General features: G+C 45.7%; 1 long non-coding RNA gene across 1 annotated transcript in view; it reads right to left on the bottom strand.

Annotated features, from left to right (window-relative positions):
• Positions 1 to 14,354: 14,354 nt before the first annotated feature.
• The window catches only part of LOC134943687 (uncharacterized), a 32,962-nt gene continuing 22,318 nt past the window's right edge, over positions 14,355 to 24,998 (bottom strand). Inside the window, exons 4-5 of the long non-coding RNA XR_010181678.1 lie at positions 17,102 to 17,125; positions 14,355 to 14,544 (exon numbers count right to left, since the gene is read on the bottom strand). This is a non-coding gene — a long non-coding RNA (uncharacterized LOC134943687). The remainder of the gene's footprint in view (positions 14,545 to 17,101; positions 17,126 to 24,998) is intronic.

Raw genomic sequence — 24,998 nt, 5'->3', positions numbered from 1 at the left:
TCACCCTCTCTATCCGCTACATTAGCCATCTTGGGGCTTCCAGGCCGGCAGGCCAGGTGCTGTGCTGTGTTGCGGAGTCAGGGCCTCTGGGCACGGCTGTGGCTAGGAGGCACTTCTGTGACATCACACGCAGAGGAGGCTCTGGGGCTCAGAGAGTATGCGGCGCAGGGAGGGCTATGAAAGCCTTCCGCTGCACCGCTTTCATACACATCTATGCCGGTGGCCGCAGCAGCTTTTGTTCCACCTTCGGCGTGGCTAGGGAGTGGGGATTGTTGATGCCGGAGGGGGCAGGTGGACTGGCAGCAAGACATTGGTGGTCATTCCGAGTTGATCGCTCGCTAGCAGTTTTTAGCAGCCATGCAAACGCTATGCCGTCGCCCACTGGAAGTGTATTTTAGCTTAGCAGAAGTGCGAACGAAGGGATCGGAGAGTGGGTACAAAAATATTTTGTGCAGTTTCAGAGTAGCTTCAGACCTACTCAGCGCTTGCGATCACTTCAGACCATTCAGTTCCTGATTTGACGTCATGAACACGCCCTGCGTTTGCCCAGCCACTGCTGGGTTTTTCCGAACACTCCCTGAAAACGGTCAGTTGACACCCATAAACGCCCACTTCCTGTTAATCACTCTGCGGCTGCCTGTGCGACTGAAAAGCATCGCTAGACCCTATGTAAAACTACATCGTTCGTTGTAATAGTACGCCCAACGTGCACATTGCGCTGCATACGTATGCGCAGAAGTGCCGAGTTTTTGTCTGATCGCTGCACAGCGAACGAATGCAGCTAGCGATCAACTTGGAATGACCCCCATAGGACGCTGCAGTAAAATAATGTTTTTCCCTACTATCTACAGCACAGACTTGCTGCAGATGCAGTGGCATACCCCATACCTCCCAACATTGAAGTAGAAGAAGGAGTGACATCTTGGCGTGCAAAGTGCGCCCGCGACCGAAAGGGGTGTGGCCTATGTAGAAGGGGCGTGGCTGCGCGGGAGGGCCCGCGATCGCGAGTCACGCCCCTGATTTCATCACTGAGGGGGCATGGCCAGCGCTCTGTGAGCTGCTGGCATGCCCCCTCTCCCTCTAACTCACTGGAATAGACGCTGTGCGCGTGCGCACAGCGTCTATTCACCGCTGCTCTGCTCTCAACTGAGCAGAGCAGTGAGTGATCAGGAGCCTCCCAACTGCCCTCCCCCCACCGCGGGACACATGCGGCCCGCGGGAGGGACAGCGGGACAGACCCAAAAAAACGGGACTGTCCCGCGAAAATCGGGACAGTTGGGAGGTATGCATACCCTCCAGCTGCACCTTTTAGGCAGGTACAGTCCCTTTTTTTTAATGGTCTGTACCGATTTCTGGCTCTCCAAGCTTCCATTGAAAGTATATGAAAGGGGGCGTGGCCACGCTGCTGTACCCGTGGCCACGCCTACTTTTCGAATGTGTATCAATGTTTATGTGTAAAGTGTTGGAGGGTATGATGCTGCAGATGCAGTGGGACTATTTTGGGGTGGGGGCTGGTGCTGCAGCTCCATCAGTTGCATTGCTAATCCTGCTCTGTGAAAACACAGCAGCCAAAGGGCAAAGCCTCCCATTGGATGTAACCTGTGTGGGAAGGCGTTTCTCGCCCAATCAGCTTTGGACTGGGTGTGATAGACCTGCCACTAACCCAATGAGAGCTCCTAGCCACGCCCAGCATTAGAAACCCAGGCACAGAATCACAGGGCTATTATATAGGAGATGAGAATTTACCGTACACTGTTCAAATACAGTCTCTTCATTTACAAATGTCATTATGATCAAACTATTATTGTATGAACAATCCATGATGTCTCAATAAAAAATTGTTTAAAAAAACAAAAAAATAATAACATAGTGATAGCCACACATTCTAATATATTACTAAGATATAAGCATCCACAAGTCCAATGTAGTAAAGTCCAATCATTATGTTACCACGATAGTAGCAGCCACACAATATAGCGTGTTGCTAAGGTTTAAGAATATACATGCAGAAGTATAGTGTCATATACTATATATACTAGTTCGCAAGAGGGCTGGAAATCAGTAGCCGGGGGATGGTGCTGCTGTCTTAGAGAAAGGTAAATTGGGATCTGAAGACACAATGAGCCAATGCTGATATAGTGCTTTCTTGTTCATGCCCGTGTTCCCATAAAATTGTGTAGAGAAGATCATCCATTCCCTTTTCATCCTATCTTTAGTTGTTTCCCCCATGAATATATGGTTAGCCTTATTTAAACATTGTCTGAGAACCCTCTTCACAGATCCTCGTTCTAAAAAATGTGTTGTAATTTCAATGCATTGTTCATCCCTGAGTGTTGGAGTTGAGTTGATTCTCATGACCCTTAGATACTGTGATATTGTTATGCACACCAGTGCCTGCAGGAATGTACTGGTGTCTGAACAGAGAGGGATGCAAAACAAATGAACTAACAGACAGACTGGGAAATATGACATCACGTACACAGAAAGTGATAGGGTAACAAAACCAACACAAAGTGAACAGAGAAGCCCAGAGGCTAAGAAACTGGGTGTCTCCCTAGTATTACAAATGCTAAGATGGAAAAAGCAAGATGTTGTGTTTTAATACGTAGAGAACCCGAAATGCTGTTGCTAAGGGCAACAGCAAAACCCTAAAGGGTTACCAACGGGTGTGGCAGCAAACTCCTTGGTCAGAGATGGAATAGTAGGCACAAGGAGAGTCTCCACAATCCTAATTCTCACTTGCAGGGCCCAGGTTCAGATTACTGCCACTAAACTGACACATGGACGCCCTGCACAGTGAGAGAGGATTAAGCATGCAGGTCTGAAAGTACAGCCACAAACCTGCTGGGTTCACAGAATAGCAAAAGAACCTCAGCAGGCTAAACGACTGACTCCAGTCTTACTGCTAGGTCTGGATTGGCAGAGTGTAGTACCAAATCCCCAGGCCTATTTGCAGTAAGCAATAACAAATACAAAGCTACACAGTACTGGCTAATTTTCAGGAACTGACTAACCAACAAAGATTCAGCAGCATCTGCTTAATCTGAGAAGAGGCCTTATAAAGCAGGTGCTGTCCACGCCCCACTCAGACCTCACAGACTGTGAGCACAAAAACCAGCACCGGATCCCCTGCCTGTAACCACTGCACAGCAAAAGACCCGAACCGGAGTATCAGCTGCGCTCAGGTTACTCCGCTAGCACTTGTCTCCCGGTTGCCATGACGACGTGGCAGCACAGGGCAGGAGACCCTAACAGTACCCCCCCTCTGACGAGGGGTCAAAGAACCCCTACCACCGGGTTTATCGGGGAACTGCGAGAAGAAAGAGCGTATCAGTCTGGGGGCATGAAGATCACAACTGCGCACCCACGACCGCTCCTCCGGGCCATACCCCTTCCAGTGCACCAAAAATGACAGCCGACCCCGAACCATCTTGGAGTCAAGAATCCTTTCAACAACAAACTCCCTCTGGCCACGTATCAGAAGAGGGGAAGGTCTTCCTCTGGAAGAAGGATTACTAATCGCCCGTTTTAAAAGGGAACAATGAAATGTTTTATTGATACCCAAAGAACGGGGCAGATCTAACTGAAATGCCACTGGATTGATAACCCTGGTGATCTTATAAGGGCCGATGAACCGGGGGCCTAACTTATGAGATGGCTGTCTCAACTTCAAATTCTTGGTAGACAACCAGACGAAGTCTCCTAATTTGAAGCTGCAGGGTCTTTTCCGCTTATCAAAAACCCTTTTGGTCACTAATGACACAGACACAAGGGCTTTCTTCACTTTCCTCCAAATACCTCTAAGGACCGAAACGACAGAGGAACCACCAGGCGTGGAGTCCAGGGGGTCAAAAGAATTGGCCTTAGGATGATGCCCATACACACAAAGGAAGGGAGAGATCCCTGTAGCAGTGTGAGCCGCGTTGTTATAGGCAAACTCCGCCATGGACAGATGAGCAACCCAGTCAGTCTGACACTTGGAGACATAACACCTGAGGAACTGCTCCAAGGACTGGTTCACCCTTTCAGTCTGCCCATTAGACTGCGGATGGTAGCCTGACGACAAGCTGACAGAAATCTGGAGATCGGAACAAAATGCCCTCCAGAATTTGGCCACAAACTGGGATCCGCGGTCAGAGACCACATCAAGTGGCAACCCGTGGAGACGCACAACATGCAGCATAAATAATTCAGACAGGCGTCTGGCCGATGGCAGCCCAACCAGTGGAACGAAGTGCGCCATCTTCGAAAACCTGTCAACGACAACCCAGATGGCTGTCATCCCCGAGGATTTGGGCAAGTCCACCACAAAATCCATTGAAATGTGGGTCCATGGCTTAGATGGAATAGAGAGTGGATGTAATGGGCCAACAGGAACCCCTCTAGGAGTCTTATTTCGGGCACAGATGTCACATGCCCGAACCCACTGATCCACATCCTTAGCCACCGAGGGCCACCACACCGCCCTAGATAGCAACTCCCGAGTTCTGGCAATACCCGGGTGACCTGCCGACTTCTTGGCATGGAATTCCAGGAACACTCGCTGTCTTAACCTAGGAGGCACAAACAAAAGACCTACCGGAAGGTCTGGAGGAGCCTGCTCCTGTGCTCTAAGGACTAATGACAAGAGGTCCTGGGTAATGCCCACTTTAATACATGATGGGGACACAATGGGCAACGGCTCCTCGGTGGTCTCTTGGATTGGAGCAAAACTCCGCGAGAGCGCATCAGCCTTGATGTTTTTTGACCCAGGGCGATATGTTATCAAAAAATTAAAGCGAGCAAAAAACAAAGCCCATCGTGCCTGCCTGGCATTGAGACGCTTCGCTGACTCTAAATATGCCAAATTCTTATGGTCGGTGAGAATTGAGACCACAAACTTAGCCCCCTCAAGCCAGTGTCTCCACTCCTCGAGTGCATCATTAATAGCCAACAATTCCCGGTTACCCACGTCATAATTCATCTCGGCAGGCGAAAATTTACGGGAAAAGTAAGCACAGGGATGAAGGCGATTATCAGACACTCCCATCTGAGAAAGCACTGCCCCAATACCCATCTCAGAGGCATCCACCTCCACCACAAAAGGACGCTCTGGATCTGGGTGTCGCAGCACCTTGGCCGAAACAAATGCCCTTTTGAGACGGGCAAAAGCCGCTTTAGCCTCACAAGACCAGTGAGCAACATCCGCCCCTTTCTTAGTGAGTGCCACCAAGGGCGCCACTATAGACGAAAATCCAGCGATAAATCGTCTATAAAAATTTGCAAAGCCCAGGAAACGCTGAAGCGCCTTCAAACTAGTGGGCTGCACCCAATCCAGGACTGCCTGTACCTTGGAACCCTCCATTTGGAAACCTTCTGGGGAGATAATATATCCTAGAAATGCGATTTGCTGAACTTCAAATTCGCACTTCTCCAGCTTCGCCCCAAGCCGGTGGTCTCTGAGTTTCTGGAGGACTAAGCGTACATGCTTCCGATGTTCCTCCAGGGAATGGGAGAAGATTAGGATGTCATCTAAGTATACGACTAAGAATCTATCCAAATATTCCCTGAGCACATCGTTCATGAAATCCTGGAAGACTGCCGGGGCATTACAGAGCCCAAAAGGCATCACCAAATATTCATAATGCCCTGAGTGGATATTAAAGGCAGTCTTCCATTCATCCCCCTCTCTTATTCGGATTAGATTGTACGCGTAGGTCAATCTTAGAAAAAATGGTGGCAGTACGAAGCTGGTCAAACAAGACCGAAATGAGAGGCAGTGGGTATGAGTTTTTAATCGTGATACGGTTCAATTCCCTGAAGTCGATGCAGGGTCGCAATGAACCGTCCTTTTTACCCACGAAGAAGAACCCCGACCCAACTGGAGACTGTGAAGGTCTGATAAATCCTTTAGCCAAGTTCTCCTGAATGTACTCTGCCATAGCCTGAGTCTCAGGACGTGACTGGGAGTACAACCTGCTCTTGGGAAGCTTAGCATTCGGCAACAAATTAATGGCACAGTCATAGGGGCGATGGGGAGGTAGTACCTCTGCAACTTTTTTGGAGAACACGTCCGCAAAATCTGCATAACACCCTGGCAATCCTGGCAAACTTAGCTGCGAGAGCCTGACTGGAAGGCTCAAGCAACTCCTGAAACAATCAGTACCCCAACTAAGAATCTCCCCAGAGACCCAGTCAAATTGAGGATTGTGGGCCCTTAACCAGGGTAACCCCAACACCAATGGGGCAAAAGTACAGACAGTCACATAAAAGGACAATTTTTCAGAGTGTGTGGCTCCAATAAACAAAGAAATCTGGCTAGTGCAAGAGGTAATTTTACCCTGGGATAATGGTTCCCCGTTTAACCCACAAATTTCAATTTCCGACGCCAAGGGTACTAAGGAAACAGAGTGTTTCAGGGCGAATTGGCGGTCCATAAAAACCCCGTCGGCCCCACTGTCCACAAAGGCCTCAGTCTTGACAGTTTGACCGAGGATCTTCAAGGTCACCGGAATGATAAAAGTCTTCTTGGGAAATTCTGACTTCTGGCCTGACAGGATATTTCCCATCACCCTCAGGCCCTGAAGTTTTCCGGCTTTTCTGGGCATGATACTACCACATGACCCTTATTCCCACAGTACAAACACAACCCCTGCTGTCTCCTCCGCGTCTTCTCACGCGAGGAGAGGCGGGTAGCCCCAATCTGCATAGGCTCCTCGGAAAATTCCTCAGAGTCTGAGGTTCCCTTGGGAAAGAAGGAAACCTCAGTCTCCCTTTCAAGCCTACGCTCTCTCAGCCGTCTATCCACCCGGATGGATAACTGCATGAGCTGATCCAAGCTATCAGGCAAGGGATATTGTACCAGTTGGTCTTTTATCTGGTTAGAAAGACCTCTTCGGTACTGGTGTCTCAGGGCTGGGTCATTCCACTGGGTATCATGGGCCAACCTCCGAAACTCCGTACAGTAAACCTCAACTGGCCTTCGCCCTTGCTTAAGGATCGAAATCTGAGCCTCGGCTGAGGCCGTCTTGTCATGGTCATCATACAACATGCCCAGTGCCGTAAAAAAAGCATCAACACTTTTAAGCGACGGACAGTCAGGCTGCAACCCATATGCCCAGACCTGTGGGTCTCCTTGAAGCAAGGAAATCACTATGCCCACCCGCTGAATCTCTGACCCAGAAGACTGAGGCCTAAGCTGGAAATATAGCTTGCAGCTCTCCTTGAAACAAAAGAACTGCGAGCGATCTCCAGAAAAACGATCCGGAAGATTTACTTTCGGCTCCTTAACCCCTGAAGGTGCTGCTGCTGCGGGAGCTCCACCAGCGGCCTGGGAGGTGTGCATTTTAATGGACAAATCACTAAATTGACGAGTCAGGACCTGCACCTGATCGACCACCTGTTGCAACGTATTTTGAGGGGTATGCTCCATATTCCCACAAAATTTCAACAGGAGTATTGGGCTGCTGAATATGTTATGCACACCAGTGCCTGCAGGAATGTACTGGTGTCTGAACAGAGAGGGATGCAAAACAAATGAACTAACAGACAGACTGGGAAATATGACATCACGTACACAGAAAGTGATAGGGTAACAAAACCAACACAAAGTGAACAGAGAAGCCCAGAGGCTAAGAAACTGGGTGTCTCCCTAGTATTACAAATGCTAAGATGGAAAAAGCAAGATGTTGTGTTTTAATACGTAGAGAACCCGAAATGCTGTTGCTAAGGGCAACAGCAAAACCCTAAAGGGTTACCAACGGGTGTGGCAGCAAACTCCTTGGTCAGAGATGGAATAGTAGGCACAAGGAGAGTCTCCACAATCCTAATTCTCACTTGCAGGGCCCAGGTTCAGATTACTGCCACTAAACTGACACATGGACGCCCTGCACAGTGAGAGAGGATTAAGCATGCAGGTCTGAAAGTACAGCCACAAACCTGCTGGGTTCACAGAATAGCAAAAGAACCTCAGCAGGCTAAACGACTGACTCCAGTCTTACTGCTAGGTCTGGATTGGCAGAGTGTAGTACCAAATCCCCAGGCCTATTTGCAGTAAGCAATAACAAATACAAAGCTACACAGTACTGGCTAATTTTCAGGAACTGACTAACCAAAAAAGATTCAGCAGCATCTGCTTAATCTGAGAAGAGGCCTTATAAAGCAGGTGCTGTCCACGCCCCACTCAGACCTCACAGACTGTGAGCACAAAAACCAGCACCGGATCCCCTGCCTGTAACCACTGCACAGCAAAAGACCCGAACCGGAGTATCAGCTGCGCTCAGGTTACTCCGCTAGCACTTGTCTCCCGGTATGCCATGACGACGTGGCAGCACAGGGCAGGAGACCCTAACAGATATGGGTAGACTTTCCTTAAGGGCTGGTGGCTAGTGGCATGCAATATCATGTTGCGGTCAGTGGGTTTATGAAACAGTGTAGTACTGAGATTGGTACCCGTCTTTATCACTGTAACATCCAAGAAATTAATTTCCATGGCAGATACAGTGTGAGTGAATCGAATGGGACTGTCCAAGGCGTTCAGGTCATTGACCATCTGATCAAACTCCAGCACAGTTCCTTGCCATAAAAGGAAGACATTGTCAATAAAACATTTTAAAAAAGAGATTTTGTGACCATTATGGGGTAATACGTAGGTGTTCTCATACCAGGCCATGTACAGATTGGCATACGACGGGGCTAAATTTGACCCCATCGCTGTCCCTGATACTTGTAAGAAAAAATCATTCTTGTACATAACATGATTGCTTTTAAGAACTAATGCTGTTAATTCCAAAAGCAATTCTGTTGGAAAGTCCTTACAAGGAGAACACTGTAATACATTGCGTAAGATGTCCAGGCCTTGCTGGTGTGGGATGATGGTGTATAAGGAACAGATGTCCATAGTGGCCAACAGTGTACCGTCATTGATGTCATGGATATTATTTAGATGTGTCAAAAAATCTCCAGTATCCTTGAGATAACTATTGATCCTTAGGATCATGGGCTGTAGAATGCTGTCAATAAATGGTGCCAACGGTTGCAATAAAGAGCCTCCGGCCGCAATGATAGGCCTACCTGGTGGGTGAATAAGAGTTTTAGGAATTTTATGTAACATGTAAATAATAGGACATTTGGAATAGTCCACTGTAAGAAAATTCAATAGATCTTCACAGATCATTCCTTGTTCGAATCCAAGTTTCAGGCACATATATATCTTGGACTTGATGCTAGGTATTGGGTTAGAAACCAACTGTTGATAGGTCATACTGTCAGACAGTTGCCTGCTCACCTCCTGATCATAGTCAGTCAAATTTTGGACCACTCTACGGCTACGCCTTTATCAGCTGGGCATATTACGAGATGTGTTGCCTCCCTGAGTTTTTTCGGAGCCTTTCTTTCTGCTGTAGATAAATTGTCATATAGTTTCTTAGGTGGAGTGACCTTGGAATCTTTTTGTACCAACCGGAGAAAAGTTCTAAGGCAGGGACTCGAGGAAGGACGGTCGAATGTAGATTTTGCTTTAAATCTCGTCCTTTATCCCATCGGAGGGTTTATCAGCAAAAAACTCACGCAGACGCAGGGTTCTACCAAATTTATATTGGCAATAGACTGTTGGAAAGAATTGGTCTTACACGTCGGGACAAAAGAGAGACCTTGTGATAATAATTTCAATTCTGCCTCCTTCAAAGTGGTGTTGGATAGACTGAATACCGTGTTTAGTTGCACCTCCTTCGACCCCTTCTCCTGGTACCCCCCTCGCCTCTGGTGCGGTCTATGCCGCTTCTTAGCATCCTGCTTTGAATGGTGGGATGGTTGCCACCTGCCTCTAAAAAACGAGCAGAGTTGGCTTGTCTATCATTGTACTCGGTGTTAGAGGTGGATATTGATGATCCAAATTCATGGGAGCTTGTCATCTAGTGTACTACCTATTAGAATGTTCACTAGTATTGTTACCTAATAGCCAATGATATACCGTGCGGTTCTGATAGCCATTGGTCACAGCGGACAATTTCTTTCGATTTAAAAGAGATCAATTCGCGTCAGTAGTTGTCAACTTGTGATTGGAGCCGTTCCACCCAATTCTAGGATTTATCCTCTCGAAGAGCGGTGGTATTAGATGTAGTCGTGGATTCGATTTCCGTTTGTAATTGCTTTCATTCGTGTCCAACTTCCTCAACAACTAAAGCCATTAGGTCTAGGGAGCACTTGTTAAGTACTCTGCACCAACGGCAGCAAAATACCGGATTGTTTCTGTCTAAAGTAGGCACATTGGCTATACGAAAGTCGCGGGGTAATTGTTTAAGTCTGAGGTATTCGGATAAGAATTGACTGTGTAATGTAAGGTTAACCTCTCTTTGTCGGTGCTTCAATACTGTGTAAAATATATCAATAGGAGTATCAGCAGGTAATGATTTGAAATCAAGTTTGTCAAATAACAATTTTTCTATTTCTTCGTCTGTAAATGAAACAGTGCCTATTTCTGCTTGGGCCAAGAGCCCATCGTCCAACAGATAAACGTCACTCTGAGACATGGGGCCTAATTCAGATCTGTTCACTCGCTAGCTATTTTTTGCAGCGCTTTGAACAGATAGACGCCGCATATAGGGAAGTGTATTTTAGCTTTGCAAGTGTGCGAATGCGTGTGCAGCCGCCCTGTACAAAAATAGCTTGTGCAGTTTCATGCATACTCAGCCTCTGCGATCACTTCAGCCCGGAATTGACGTCAGACACCTGCCCTGCAAATGCTTTGACATGCCTGCATTTTTCCAACCACTCCCAGAAAACGGTCAGTTGCCACCCACAAACGCCCTCTTCCTGTCAATCTCCTTGCGAACGGCTGTGCAAATGTTTCTTCGCTAGAACCAGTGCACAACAACGATCCGCTTTGTAACCGTACAGCGTGCCTGCGCATTGCGGTGCATACGCATGCGCAGTAGTAACCTGATCGCTGCGCAGTGACAAACGCTAGCGAGGGAACAGATCTGAATTAGGCCCATGATGTACAAGGGATAATCCCCCTTAGCTAACAGTACCAAATAGAAGAATAGACAATAATTGTGTGAAACAAAAAAAGAAATAATATACAAAAAAGTGAGAATATTAGGTATGATTCTGTCCTGGTGATATGGATTAATGAGTGTTCTGGAGGATTGATGCATATGTTTACTTACATACAGTATATGTTTCTTATAGAGACATTTATTTTGGAGCCCCTATCTGGCTTTTACAGTTTGAATATGTGAACTTGAGATTGTCACCCAATGCATCATAGGTATTTAGTCCCTTTTTTGACCAGATGTGTTCAATTCAGGTTTTGACACATGTTGGTTATGTATGCATTACTTTATGAAGTTGGTAGTGGTTCACAATATATTATTACATTATTTGTTTGTCATTATTTTTGACACGGATAACTTGTCCGTTGAGGGGCCTGTCTTGTGTCTACCATTTTTTTGTATATACACTGTTTATATATATATTAGTTCTGGTTATTGTTGTATTTTAGACCAGATGTACAGCCTGTCTTGAAAGAGGTTCGTGATCGAACCGAAACGTCGACTGTGAAGGCACCCTGTGACCAGATTAAACTTTATGAATCAAAGCACTGAGTGATCCATTATCTGCGAGAGTGCACCCTCCTCAACGTGGTAGATGTGGTATACAAGTGGTCTTAAGACAAGGCCATTGGGAGCACCCGCTTAATTGAACCACGTATTGATGCGAGTGCAGGATACGTTGTGGATATATATATATATATATATATATATATACATGGAAACGGACAGCACACCTGTTGAATACAAGAGTCTTAAAGTCCTGGTGCCAGCGGTAGGTGCACAGGCAGTACACCAATATATCCAAAGATGAGGGAATAAATCCTTCGAAACATTGCTTTATTTCTGCCTCCTTGCGTATTATTGACTGAGTGCCGTGGATGATTTCTTTGGATTTGGGTGTCTCCCATAGCCCAGTGGGCTGTGGTCACATGGTCAGAGGCAAATCGATGTAGTCCCATGGATTCTTGTCCCATGAATATTGCTGTTCAGTTATAAGGTTTATTGGGCGATATGTTGTCACTGGCCGGTAATCCGGATTGTGTGGTCAGAGTTAGTCTTGTGTTTTCTTTGTAGGGGAGGGGCGGTGCGTTTTTCAGCTGGGTAGAAGCCCGCAGGAAAGTTAATTCAGCTGTTACGTCGTTGGTTACGGTTTTAGGTGGAGTGGTGGTTAAGCATCCTTTGTTTGTGCTGCGTAATCGGCAGTGCTACAAGGAGGTTGGGGTTCGTTTTCTCCGGCTGGAGTTTCAGGTTTTCATAGATGGGGTTTTGGTCCTTTCCGTTGGCGATCTTGTTTTCTTTGTTTTCTTTGTTTGGATGGCGGGGCGGTTTTGTTAAACCTTTGATGGCGGGGCGGTTTTGTTAAACCTCTGACCAGCGGTCAGATAGGCATAAGTGGTCATTGTTGGGCACCCTCTTTAGAAGGACGGCGAGTGTATCCTTACCTTGCGGGTGGACATTTAGACGTTCCTCTGCGGGAACCGACATTTGCCAGAGATAAGAGTGGTGAGTCCTGCACAATGCGGGTTATGCAGGTAGGAGGTGGTGTTGTGGTTTAGTCCCCTCCTCAGTTTTTGTGTTTCAATCTAAATGACTGGAGCTGGTGTCTGGTAGCGACTTTTCCTTTGCCATCCTCCAATATAAAATCAATTCAATTACAATTATAGTTTAACGAACAGGTCAGCGATCAATAAATATCGTCTGACCTTTAACTACAGCTAACCGTGTCCGTGTCGTTATTTTAGTGTGTCGTTATTTTAGTGGTAAGCTAGCTTAAAGAAGTGTTTATGTAATCGCAATAAAATTATGGGCGCCTTAAATTAGCTGAAGGCTGCATAAGCCAGAGGCCATATAAGAGCCCAATTTTTTGTGATTGATCATCTATGACTAAGCAGTTGCTAGGTAGTTGTTTGGTTTCTGTGGGTTTTTTCCCATAGGATTGTTGGGCTGTCCGTCTAGGTTTTATGGGCGTGGGTTTAGGACAGTATATAATACCAGTCATGTGCCTCAGACTTCCTCTTGCCATTTTGGAATGCCCGCCCGCCATCCCTGACAATTTTTTACTGGTTCTTGTCCTTCTTTGGTTGGCTCTTGACAGCCAGATTGGCGGGAGGTTGCTACCAGCCAGCGGTCAGATAGGCATAAGTGGTCATTGTGGGGCACCCTCTTTAGAAGGACGGCGAGTGTGTCCTTACCTTGCGGGTGGACATTTAGACGTTCACCTGCGGGAACCGACATTTGCCAGAGATAAGAGTGGTGAGTCCTGCACAATGCGGGTTATGCAGGTAGGAGGCGGTGTTGTGGTTTAGTCCCCTCCTCAGTTTTTGTGTTTCAATCTAAATGACTGGCGCTGGTGTCTGGTAGCGACTTTTCCTTTGCCATCCTCCAATATAAAATCAATTCAATTACAATTATAGTTTAACGAACAGGTCAGCGATCAATAAATATCGTCTGACCTTTAACTACAGCTAACCGTGTCTGTGTTGTTATTTTAGTGTGTCGTTATTTTAGTGGTAAGCAAGCTTAAAGAAGTGTTTATGTAATCACAATAAAATTATGGGCGCCTTATTAACTTTTTCACAGAGATCATTGAGCAACCTTTAAGTGATTTCCCGGTAAATAGCTGCTCTAGACATTCACATGGAAAAGATGTTCCCTTTTACCAGGATACATTCGTTAGGTTGACATGGTCAATAGGTCGACGTGGTCATTAGGTCGACATGTTCTAGGTCGACAGGTCAAAAGGTCGACATGAGTTTTTCACATTTTTCTTTTAATTTTTTTTATTTTTTCATACTTCGCGATCCCTATGGACTACGATTGGAACAGTAACCTGTGCCGAGCGAAGCGAGCCATGCGAGGAGACACGGTGCACTAATTGGGGTTACCCCTCACTTTACGAAGAAAACGACGCCCAAAAAAGTTTAAAAAAAACACGTAGACCTTTTGACCTGTCGACCTGTTGTCCCTGTCGACCTAATGCATGTTGACTTTCCATGGTCGACCTAATGACTGTATACCTAAGTTGTGTCTACCCAATGACCCATACCCCTTTTTACCATATAAAATACTGTATGCTTTTTTGTTCTTCAAGTTCTTCAGGTTTAGTTACACTCTCTTCCCAGGTTTAGTTACAATCTCTCTTCCTAGAAAATTCCATAAACCAAGAATTTCTACAAATCCAGAACTGCAGTTCCTTCAGTTTTACAGTTTGGATATAAATGTCTCATAAATAGGCTTTCATAAATATTTTTAAGTTTTTATGTAAAATCATATAAAAATAGTCTCAACATTTGAAATATTGCAGAAAATACAGAAGTGCTTTGCAGATATATTATATTTGGTGCAAGAAACAACCCTTGGCTTCCTATAAAAGTCCACCAGTAATTTTCTTCACAGGCTTCAGTCTATCAACCACAGGGCTAATAAAATGTTGAACATTAAGAAAAAATTGAAAGGTGCAAACAGAGTAATACAAGGAGGATTGTCAGAGCATCCAGGGGAGTTTGTTTTCCTAAAAATAAAAATAAAATGAAAGTTAAAACTAACCCAAAATATATGGTCTTAAATGGCATGCACAATTACGTATTCAAAAGGCAATAACGAACATTATTATTTTAGATTGCTTGTAATTTATTAACAAGTTGGATGCATATATTTTGTTTAATAGATACATGATGTATTAAGGATGTGCCTATGTGTGTGTGTGTGTGTGTGTGTGTGTGTGTGTGTGTGTGTGTGTGTATATATATATATATATATATATTGCTAGTAAAAAGCCAAAATGACGGATATCAGGGCCTTACCCCTACCCCCCACTCTTTTTCTCTAGAGCACCCGCTCTCCATAAGCAGCAAGGGTGAGATGGTCGGATCAATATTTTGATTCAGTTAGCAGCAGGGTGTGAGATCTCCCTGCAGTATCACTTTTATCTATTCTATGTGGCGGCCTCTAGTGGCCCCTGGCGCACATAGAGGTGAGGAGCAGTTTAGCCTTTTATTATATATATGCAAAGAAATTCAAAGAAATGCAGGATTCCAGCACTTGCCCGACTAAAGTAATTGTAAAGTGAACATAATTGTTAAGTACAGTGATGCAGGGAGATGCCAGCGATTTTATAGCTGAAATTGCCAATTGGTTAATGTAATCCCAGGCAGTTTTCAGAAAAGACTGTATTGAATGGACAGTCATGTTAATAAAATTATAATTAAATATACTTACAATCTTAGTGCAGTGGAACCAGGATATTAAATATGAGTGTGGGTGTATTTAAAATGTCTCCCAGCTTACAGATTTTGGCCCTACGTGAAACATAGAATTTGAGGGCAGATAAGAACCACTTGGCCCATATAGTCTGCCCATGTACACGCACACACTAGGGTTAATTTTTTACCAGAAGCCAATTAACCTACTTGGACTGTGGTAGGAAACCGGAGGACGCAGAGAGAACCCACGCTCAAACAGGGAGAATATACAAACTCCACATAGTTAAGGCCATGGTGGGAATCGAACCTTTGACCTCAGTGCTGTGATGCAGTAATGCTAACCATTACACCATCCATACATGGCTTCACCTGATGTGTTTGGGCACCTATTGAATATAATACCCATTCTTGAATACAGTAGGTGGTGGCATTTTCACTTGTCCCATACCTGTCACTAGTGGTATGGTGCCAGTGTGGGGTGAAGTGCGCAGTGGCACAGTAGTTAGCACTGTTGCCTGATGGTGTCAGTATTTTCCCTTGTCCCATACCTGTCACTAGTGGTATGGTGCCAGCGAGGGGTGTAGTGCGCAGTGGCACAGTAGTTGGCACTGTTGCCTCACACACTGGTGTCATGAGATACATTTCTAACTAGAGCCTTCTAAATTCTCATATTTCATCCAGCACTCCAATGACTCTATTAATTTGATAGTGTGTGTATGTGTGGTGCATGCACCCACATGTGTGTGTGTAGTTGTGTTTGGAAATTTGGCAGTAAGAGCCTTCCTATCAACCATATCACTGGGCAATGGGTAAGCATTCAATGCTTGTGGCTATCATGGTCAGCTATACTGTATATGCCGTGGCTTCTGGTGTTTCAGACTTGTGCCGCTCACTGTGAAGGATTGGTTCAGTGATATGCTTCACAGAGGTTCCAGAGTAAGGCAAGCTGACAAGGGCTACTGGTTCCTGGTATGTAGGTATACAATCGGCACAGGTGTGGCTAAAGAGACCATTAGAGCAGGAGTCATGCCACCTAATTGTTTATAGTGAAGTATCACTTAACATTCTGTGCTAGGTGACTGACTTGTGTACCTACCCTGCCTATTTTCTTCTTTGCATACCAACCTAATTAATCTTCTGACCTTGCTGTTGCAAACTTCTAGCTGTCTTTTTGAATCTGGTTCCTGCTTCTGCTCTTCAAACTATGACTTGCCTATTTGGATTCTGACTTCTGCTAATGCTCTGCAGAGTGTTGCCTGTACATTTGACTCTGCCTTCTCCCTATGATCTGTAAACTTTTCTCTGACCACTTTGGATCCACCTTCTGCCTTTTGGTATATAAGCTGCCATCTGTCCATTTGGATAATCCTTCTGCCTGTGCTCTACAAACAATTATAGTTACCAGCCTTTGGGTTGGCCTGATTTCCTTTAGTAGAGGAAAAACAAAATATATTAGCAGGGCTGTAATTAGGGGCGCACTGCTGAAGCCACTGACCAAGGTCCAGCGAGGTCAGGGTGGGCGGTCAGCATCGTCCCTGTCCTGGTGGCACCTATCTCTGGCCTGTATTGTCCCTGAAAGGTCACCTAGCTGCCTAAAGAGGCATCTGGCACATCCTTTGGACATACTGTATATGGCTACCAACTTCTTGTTCAACATCATGGTGTCAAATTGTCACATACTGTATGCTGTGGGAGGGGGAGGCAGTCCAAGTCCACTGCTATGGCTCTGATAAGGTGATATATGTACTTTAGTTCTCCCAAATACAGTGGCTATTTATTTGGAATGTAACACCTTTTTATATGGTTATTATGGTTATATATTGCGTTATACTTTAATTAAAACATTCATAATGATATTTTTCTTACCAGCGCTATACTTTGGAGTAGTAGCTATAAAAAACAAACACAGGACACATTAATTACTCAGATTTTCATGTTTAACAATATATTGTTTCAAAACCCTGTATCAGTTATAATGTTTAAAATCTATATATATAAATGCGAAAGCACTCACTCACTCACTCACTCACTCACTCACTCACTCACTCACTCATCACTAATACCCCTTTCACATCTCCAATGCCGGATCCCACCCGGGAATTGGAAACAGCAGGACCCTAACAGCAGGCTTCCTGACCCAACAATATGCCAGGTCGGGTTGCATAGCAGCAGGGGCGGAGCCTGCAGTGGGGGCAGAGGCGCCGCTTGGAGATGAGTTCATCTCCCTATGTAGTGGACAGGTCCCGGGTCCCATCGACCCAGCAACTCGTTCACACTGCCACTGACCCGATATTCAACCCGGGAATAACCCTTCTTATAACCTGGGTTGAATTACTGAGTCAGACAACCTGGGAATTCTCCATGGCCCCTTTCACATCGCACAGTGACCAATGTCGACCCGGCAATATACTGGGTCGATACCGGGTTATTTGTGCAATGTGAAAGGGGTATGATTCTTTTATTTCCCAATATGTTAGGAAGCTAAATTATAATGGGTATGTTTCAGGTGGGAAATAAGAAAACTGCATAATTAGAATTTGAATAAACCTCCCCTAAGGGGATGAAACGGGCAATCATTTAATAGACAAAGCCTTGATTACAAGGCACGGTTTTGCCTTGTAAATGATTGCCCCTTTAAAAAAAAGCATCCCGCTCGGCCGCCGAACTTGGGTGTCACTACATCCAGCCCATTGTTTCAAAGTACAGACTCAACATTACAAGCAGTACATACAGTAGGTTGTCAGAGATATATATATATTATAAATAAAATGTAATAATAAATAATAATAATAATAATAATCAGCTCCTAACTTCCATGTTACAGGCTGTGTTTGAAAAATGACAGGAGCTGACTGGTACGTTATCTCTCTCCACTATATCTCTCTCCAAGACTTACTAAATCTGACCCTAAACCATGTTTTTCTTCGGTTTTAGTTATTGTGGAACTACAAGCTCCAGAAAGTTCAGCCAGCTTTTGTTTGGCTGTGCATCCAAAGGCAGAGCAGCAGTATAGAGTAATGTGATATGATGGATGAGAGGTTGAGATGTGCGGTTTGTTAAAAATATTGTATGTAATTGTCTTCAGGCTATGTGTATAAGAAGAATAGGAAACATAAATGCATTTAGACTTGGGTTCCATTCCCAGATATCTGATTATGGGATGCAAATATTCCAATATACGGAATAATCTGATATCCAAAATACAGTAACTCTGGTCCCCAGCATTTTGGATATGGGAGACTAAACCTGTACTGCTAACAGATTGATTCATCCAACAATGGACCATACTTTCAGTGAAATGGTGGTTTCTTTCTATTTGCAGTTTCATGGGAGCAGCGCTGTAACTACATGTGTGCCAGTTGTGCCTGGCACACAGCACAGTTGCCCTGGAGGCGCAACGGCAAGCGGCTTGCAATGAGTCAAATTGACTTATTACAAGCTGCCTCTGCTGTGTGCGCTACGCTGAAGCCGGAGGCAGGGGAGGAGAGCAGCAGTGCCGGAGGCAAGGGAGGAGGATGAGGGAGGGGACTGGAGCTGTAACAGCGCTATGTAATTGGTAGTGGCGCCGCTGCAGCAGTCCACTCTCCTTCCGCATTGGCTGCCCGTTGCTGCTGTGAATGCTGGGATGCGCTTCCCTCATCCCAGCATTCGCAGCAGCGGCCAGCCAATGCGGAAGGAGGGGGGACTACTGCAGTGGCGCCTCTACCAATTACATAGCGCTGCTGCGACTCCAGTCCCCCTCCCTCCTCCTCCTTGTCCCCTGCGGCTGCCCGGGATCTGCCAGCACGAGGAGCCTGACTTCCAGCGGGGAAGTATCTATCTGTCTGTCTATCTTTCTCTCTCTATCTATTCTGTCTGCCGCAATGTGTAAAAAGGGGACGCTGTCTGCCGTAATGTGTAAAAAGGGGGACTGGCTGCCATAATGTGCAAAAAGGGGGACGCTGTCTGCCGTAATATGTAATAAGGGGATGCTGTCTGCCGTAATGTGTAAAAGGGGGGACTGGCTGCAGTAATGTGTAAAAAGGGGGACGCTGTCTGCCGTAATGTGTAAAAAGGGGGACGCTGTCTGCCGTAATGTGTCAAAAGGGGGATGCTGTCTGCCATAATGTGTAAAAGGGGGACGCTGCCTGCCGTAATGTGTAAAAAGGGGATGCTGTCTGCCGTAATGTGTAAAAAGGGGGACGCTGTCTGCCGTAATGTGTAAAAAGGGGACGCTGTCTGCCATAATGTGTAAAAAGGGGGACTGTCTGCCGTTATGTGTAAAAGGGGCTCTACCTGGTGTAGTGGCACTACTGTGCAGCGTAATGTGAATAATGGAGACTACTGTGCACCGTAGTATGAATTGGTATTATTTTGTGGCCACGCCCCTTCCCCATGAAGCCACGCCCATATATATATTTTCCTGTGCCTACGGCGTGCACTGCCCTGTCTTGTATAAAGGGGGGACGCCAATGCCGTTCTTGCACACAGCGCTAAAATGCCTAGTTACGGCACTGCATGGGAGTATCATGAGTATGGCAGCCAACATTCTTACTCAATTGTTGCAATAGTAGGATTGTGCATACACCCTGAGTAGTTACTCTGCACCCACATGAATACTCTCCTGCCTCTTTCCTTGTGTACTGGGCCCTATAATTTATTACAGCAGCCTTCAGAGCTGATACTAATTACCCATGCCTCCACTTATTCCAGGGGCATGGTGGGGGCATGGGTCATCTTATGAGGGGGACAAATGCTTCCCTTCATAGCATGTACCACCAAATTTATCTTTAGTAGGCAGTGTGGTCATGCCGCTCATATTTGGTCATGCCCCTCCTTTTCATGGGTAATAAAGGCCCAGCACGTATCACTAATGTCACCATGTTACACATTCAGGATCTACAAATACTATCCACATCATTCAGCAGACCCTAAACACCAGGGGTTATCCTTAATCAGAGTGTCCATCACTTGGACTAAATGGTTTTAGTAGAGGAAGACCAGACACTAATGCAGTGGTTCTCAAACTGTGTGCCATGGCACCCTGGGGTGCCGCGAGGTTCTTGCAGGGGTGCCCTGGTTTGGTGGTCCAGGACCAATTCAAATTATTTATGGTCAATGTAATAGGCAAAACCAGTGTTAGTAACTCTCCATCATAAAATATGTGAACAAACAGAAGCAAATCTTGTCTCCTACCACATAACTGAACCTAAGGATGACATACAGTATAAACACAATTTACTTCAGTTGATATTTCTTTCTCATTAAGAAACTTTTGGCCTAGTGGTGCCATGGAAAAAATTCTGATACCCTATGGCGCCGTGATTCAAAAAAGTTAGAGAACCCCTGCCCTAATGGCTCTTCCCAGACAGAGGTGTAGCTAGGTGCCATGGTGTCCGGAGCAAGAGTATGTTTTGGCGACCCCTCTACTGTACTGAATTGGGTGCATGTTACATTTGAAAAGAATAAATATTCAAAATTCCTAAATTGGTGACAGGGCTGGTGCTAGCCCTTGTGGATCTTAGTGTGAAAGTTTCCTGTGGGCACCCCCATGTTTAAAATAGGGACGCATAAGGTGCACAACAAAAATATAGGGTTGTGGCTTAATTGGGAATTGGAGTGGCCACAGATTACACCGCACAGTATTGTCCTTTATTCACATTACACTACACAGTAGTACCACTTTTGCACTTTATGCCACACACTAGAGCCCCTTATACACGTTAAGCCACACAGTAGAGCCCCTTATACACATTACATAACACTTTAGAGACATTTATACATGTTACATCACAGTAGAGCTGCTTATATATGTTACTCTGTAGCTTCTAATGCAAAGAGAGGTGCTGCAGTAGCAGCAGCTGGGGCAAAGAGAGGTGCTACAGTAGCAGCAGCTGGGGCAGAGAGGTGCTGCAGCAGCCTTGGCAGAAAGAGGTGATGCAGCAACAAGGGCAGAGAGTGGTGTAGCAAGACAGAAGTAACCCTGCTGCACAGCTACAAGCAGACAGTGAGACATATAAATAGGGCAGCAGATCTCCGGCATGTGCTGTGAGTGTCTCCTGCTGTCGCCTCTGGACTGACTTGTTCTCTACCTAGTCTCAGAGTCAGTGTGTGCCCCTCTGCTTCTCCTACTCCTTCTCTGTGGCTGTATGTACAGCGGCCTGCAGTATAGCGGGTGGGGGAGAGGAAGGCAGGTGGCGGCTTGCCCTCTAACTTTTCTGGCGCCCGGAGCTTGCGCTCCATTGGGGCCACCCTCGCTACACCCGTTTCCAGATATAATCAGTCGTAGGATTTAGAGAATGGAGGACATTTTAGTGACATAAAATTCTGAGTAGTATACTGAATGAAGCAGCAAGGACAGGTAGAGGTGTTTCTATGGTAACCTATGGGGTTGCTGAGAAATCAGGCGATGGGAGGGGCTTATCACTTACGAGGAGAGGATTAAGTTCTCCCTCTTTTCCTCAGAAAAAAAATGAACAATGAAGTGCTCTATGTTTGTGTTGTACTGAACTGATAATTTGTGAATTTATTGTATTTTCTTTTCATTTTCCTTTCATATTTTCCTTCCCCCCTTTTTTCTCTAATCTTTCCTTTATCTAATCTGTTCTTTGCTTTAACATGCCTAGGCCCAGTTGTGCTGTAGGTCCCCCTATCCGTGTTATTGAAAGTGGAGGAATGGGTACCGCAGAGTCAGTGTCAGGAGGGGGCCAGGGCAGAACGGTACAGGGAAGATGGTGGGGTGTAGGGTGGTAGTACCACCGCCATGGGTCAAGCTCAACCTACAGAGAGAGCTGTGGTGGTTGGCGGAGCTGCGTCACACAGAGGCCAGGTGACCAGCACATCTGTGACACGCTCTGGTGGCAGACATAGTGGAGTGAGTGCCACTGCATTGGAAGTGCAAACGGTAGGTACAATGTCTCGGAGCATTGGCACTTTGGTGGAATCACGGAGTGGGGTGATGCGGAGAGCTGTAGCATCGAGAGGTGTTACCTCAGGATTACATGTTCCGGAGGTTTGTTGTGGTCACCTGTGGGCCCACGGGGGACCGTGGCAGGCAGAGGCGTTCGTGACAGAACTGGACTTTCTAGCTGTGAGCAGTCTGGAAGGGAAGTTAGGGGAACATGTAAACAATTAGCGGTGCAAGGATTGGGAGCACCCAATGGAGTCGGTAGCAAGGAAAGGGCCAGTTTACAGGGTGGCAATGGAAGTGCAAAGGGAGTTGGTCAGCACACGGGTACTTCAGGCCTCGCTAATGCTTGCATGCAGCGGAGAGTTGAGCCTTTTAACGTGAGTGTGAGGGGCAGAACTGTGGTTTCTGAAGGAACACAAGGTAGGCTCATGGTCCCTGGGTGATCATAAGCAGATGCAGTGCATTCAGGGTGCTGTCACCAGGCGAGAGGGCGCAAAGGTGCTGGCTGGACTTCGTCTGAGGTGGCGTCCATATGCACCTCTGTGATATCAGCACTTGTCCACTTTCTCACTGCCGGTCATGAAGAGAGGAGAGTTTTGAGGGGGCTGAAGTTCACCAGGATTAATGAGGGTAGTGTAAGTGAAGCAGCGGCTTCTGTTTCACGTGCTAGAGCACGCGGGGAAAGGAATGGTCATGAGATACTTGATGAGTGGCTAGTGGATGTTTCCCCTTGCATTTGTCCTTCAGAGTCTTTGATTGTCCCCGAGTTACAGGAGGATTCAGGATAATCAGTGGCTGTGGTCGAATCCGCTCGCGACAATGGCGGAAGGTGTGATGGTGAGTCTGATTTTGATCTTGAGGCACTTTAGAAGGGTGCGGAAGCCAGCTCTGTTTTTAAGTCAGTGGTTACAGAGAAAACATGGAAGCAAAAAGCCGTGGATAAGTGTAAGTGTAGGCACAGGAAGGAGAGTGGTTCAGCCGCATCTTCCTCGGAGTCCTCAGATTCGGAGGATAGTGATTGCAGTGGTTGTAAGAGAAAACACAAAAGGAAGCGCAAACACAGCAGTTCTAGCATGTCCTCAGAGGAGAGTCCTGCGGATTCTCTGCAGTGTGCTAGTACGGCTGTTTTAAGAGGAATCCGGCCCAGAATTAGGGAGGACAAATATGTTAACATGTTTTCATTAACAAACAAAGCAAAGAAGGCATTAGCTGCAGCCAGAAAGAAATCGGGTATAGGTGAGGAGGCATATAAATCATATTCAAATTGGCAAAAAGGTATTCTGGTCTTTGCAGCCTGTTATTTAGAGACTAGACCACAAGTGCATTTGAACGTAATCAAATATATGTATTTGTTGCATGAATTAGTGAGATCAGGGCGTGGGCCAGCTTGGATGATTTATGATGAGGATTTTCATAGGAAGCAGCATGGTAGAGCTGTCATGGATTTTGGTAAAAAAGATGTTGAGATTTTTGTAGACATTACACAACCACAGAAGAGTGGTTCTGAAGCGATTAGTGATAAACATGGTGGTAACAGTAGTAGATGGACGTCAGGGAAAAAAAGTCAAGGTAGGTGCTATGCTTTTAGTAACGGCCAATGTACCCTAGGGTCTAGGTGTTGTTTTCGGCATGTTTGTATCCGCTGTGGGGGGTCACATCCCATTAGAGACTGCACGCGGCCCTCAGGTGGTAGAGGAGGTTTCAACAGACAGGAGAACTGCGCCCCCGCGGTTGCCAGTACTAAGTAGTGCTCCTACTCCAGTGAGATTGGATAAATTGTCCTATTGGTTAGACTATTACCCAAACAGGGAAGATGCTGATTTGTTAAGGTTGGGTTTTTCCTGGGGCTTCCCTTTGCCTAATGAGGGCCAAGTTTTTTCAGGTGTGGTTTGAAATTTGCGCTGAGCGGTTTCCGAAAATTTTGAAAGAAAAAGTGGATAAAGAGGTTGCTTTGGGAAGAATGGTAGGGCCTTTTAGTTCTCCGCCAGTGTCGGACTTAATTTTGTCCCCGGTGGGTGTTGTTCCTAAGAAGACCCTGGGAAAGTTTAGATTAATTCAGCATTTGTCATGCCAAGGGGGTCTTCAGTTAATGATGCCATTCTGGAGGTTTTGACAATGGTAGTTTGTCAATCTTTCAAAGATGCATTGACAAAGGTTAGGTCATTTGATAGAGGAGCTTTGATGAGTAAAATCGACATAGAGTCGGCTTTCCGTCTGTTGCCCATTGATCCAGAATTTTTTTGCTATTTGGTTTTTCTCCTGGTGGATGGTTTCCATATGGATAAATATGTTCCTATGGGTTGTTCTATATCTTGTTCGTATTTTGAAAAGTTTAGTAGTTTCTTGCATTGGTGTATTTCAGAAAATTCAGGCGAGTCTGGAATTGTTCATTATTTAGATGATTTTTTTGCTCATGGGCCCGGCTGAGTCGGATATTTGTGGTAATATTTTAGCAAATGCATTGTCATTGTTCGCTGATTTGGGGGTTCCGGTAGCAGATAAAAAGACGGTGGGCCCTATATCGGTGTTGACCTTCTTAGGTATTGAAATTGATATGATTAAGGGTTGCTGTCATTTGCTCATGAAAAAAGTAGAAAAGTTGAGAGAGGATATAATGGTGGCTTTGGCTAATGGCAAGGTGACATTGAAACAGGTTCAATCATTATTGGGGTCGCTTAATTTTGCTTGCAGGGTTATTCCAATGTGTAAGGTCTTTAGCAGGAAGTTATAAAGAGCGACAGCTGTGGGTATATTTACTAAAAATCGCGTTTGGTCCAATTTGATGGGAGTTTAATCTCGATTTTTATCGGACATATTTTCCTGCAACTATTTGAATCCATTTTCGGTAATTTACTAAGCTGCCGAGTTTTCTAT

The sequence above is a fragment of the Pseudophryne corroboree genome, chromosome 7 (genome assembly GCF_028390025.1).
Source record: "Pseudophryne corroboree isolate aPseCor3 chromosome 7, aPseCor3.hap2, whole genome shotgun sequence".
In the NCBI taxonomy this organism is placed as follows: Eukaryota; Metazoa; Chordata; class Amphibia; order Anura; family Myobatrachidae; genus Pseudophryne; species Pseudophryne corroboree.
Note: the sequence above shows the minus strand (reverse complement) of the source record. Positions and strands in the feature narration are given on the sequence as shown.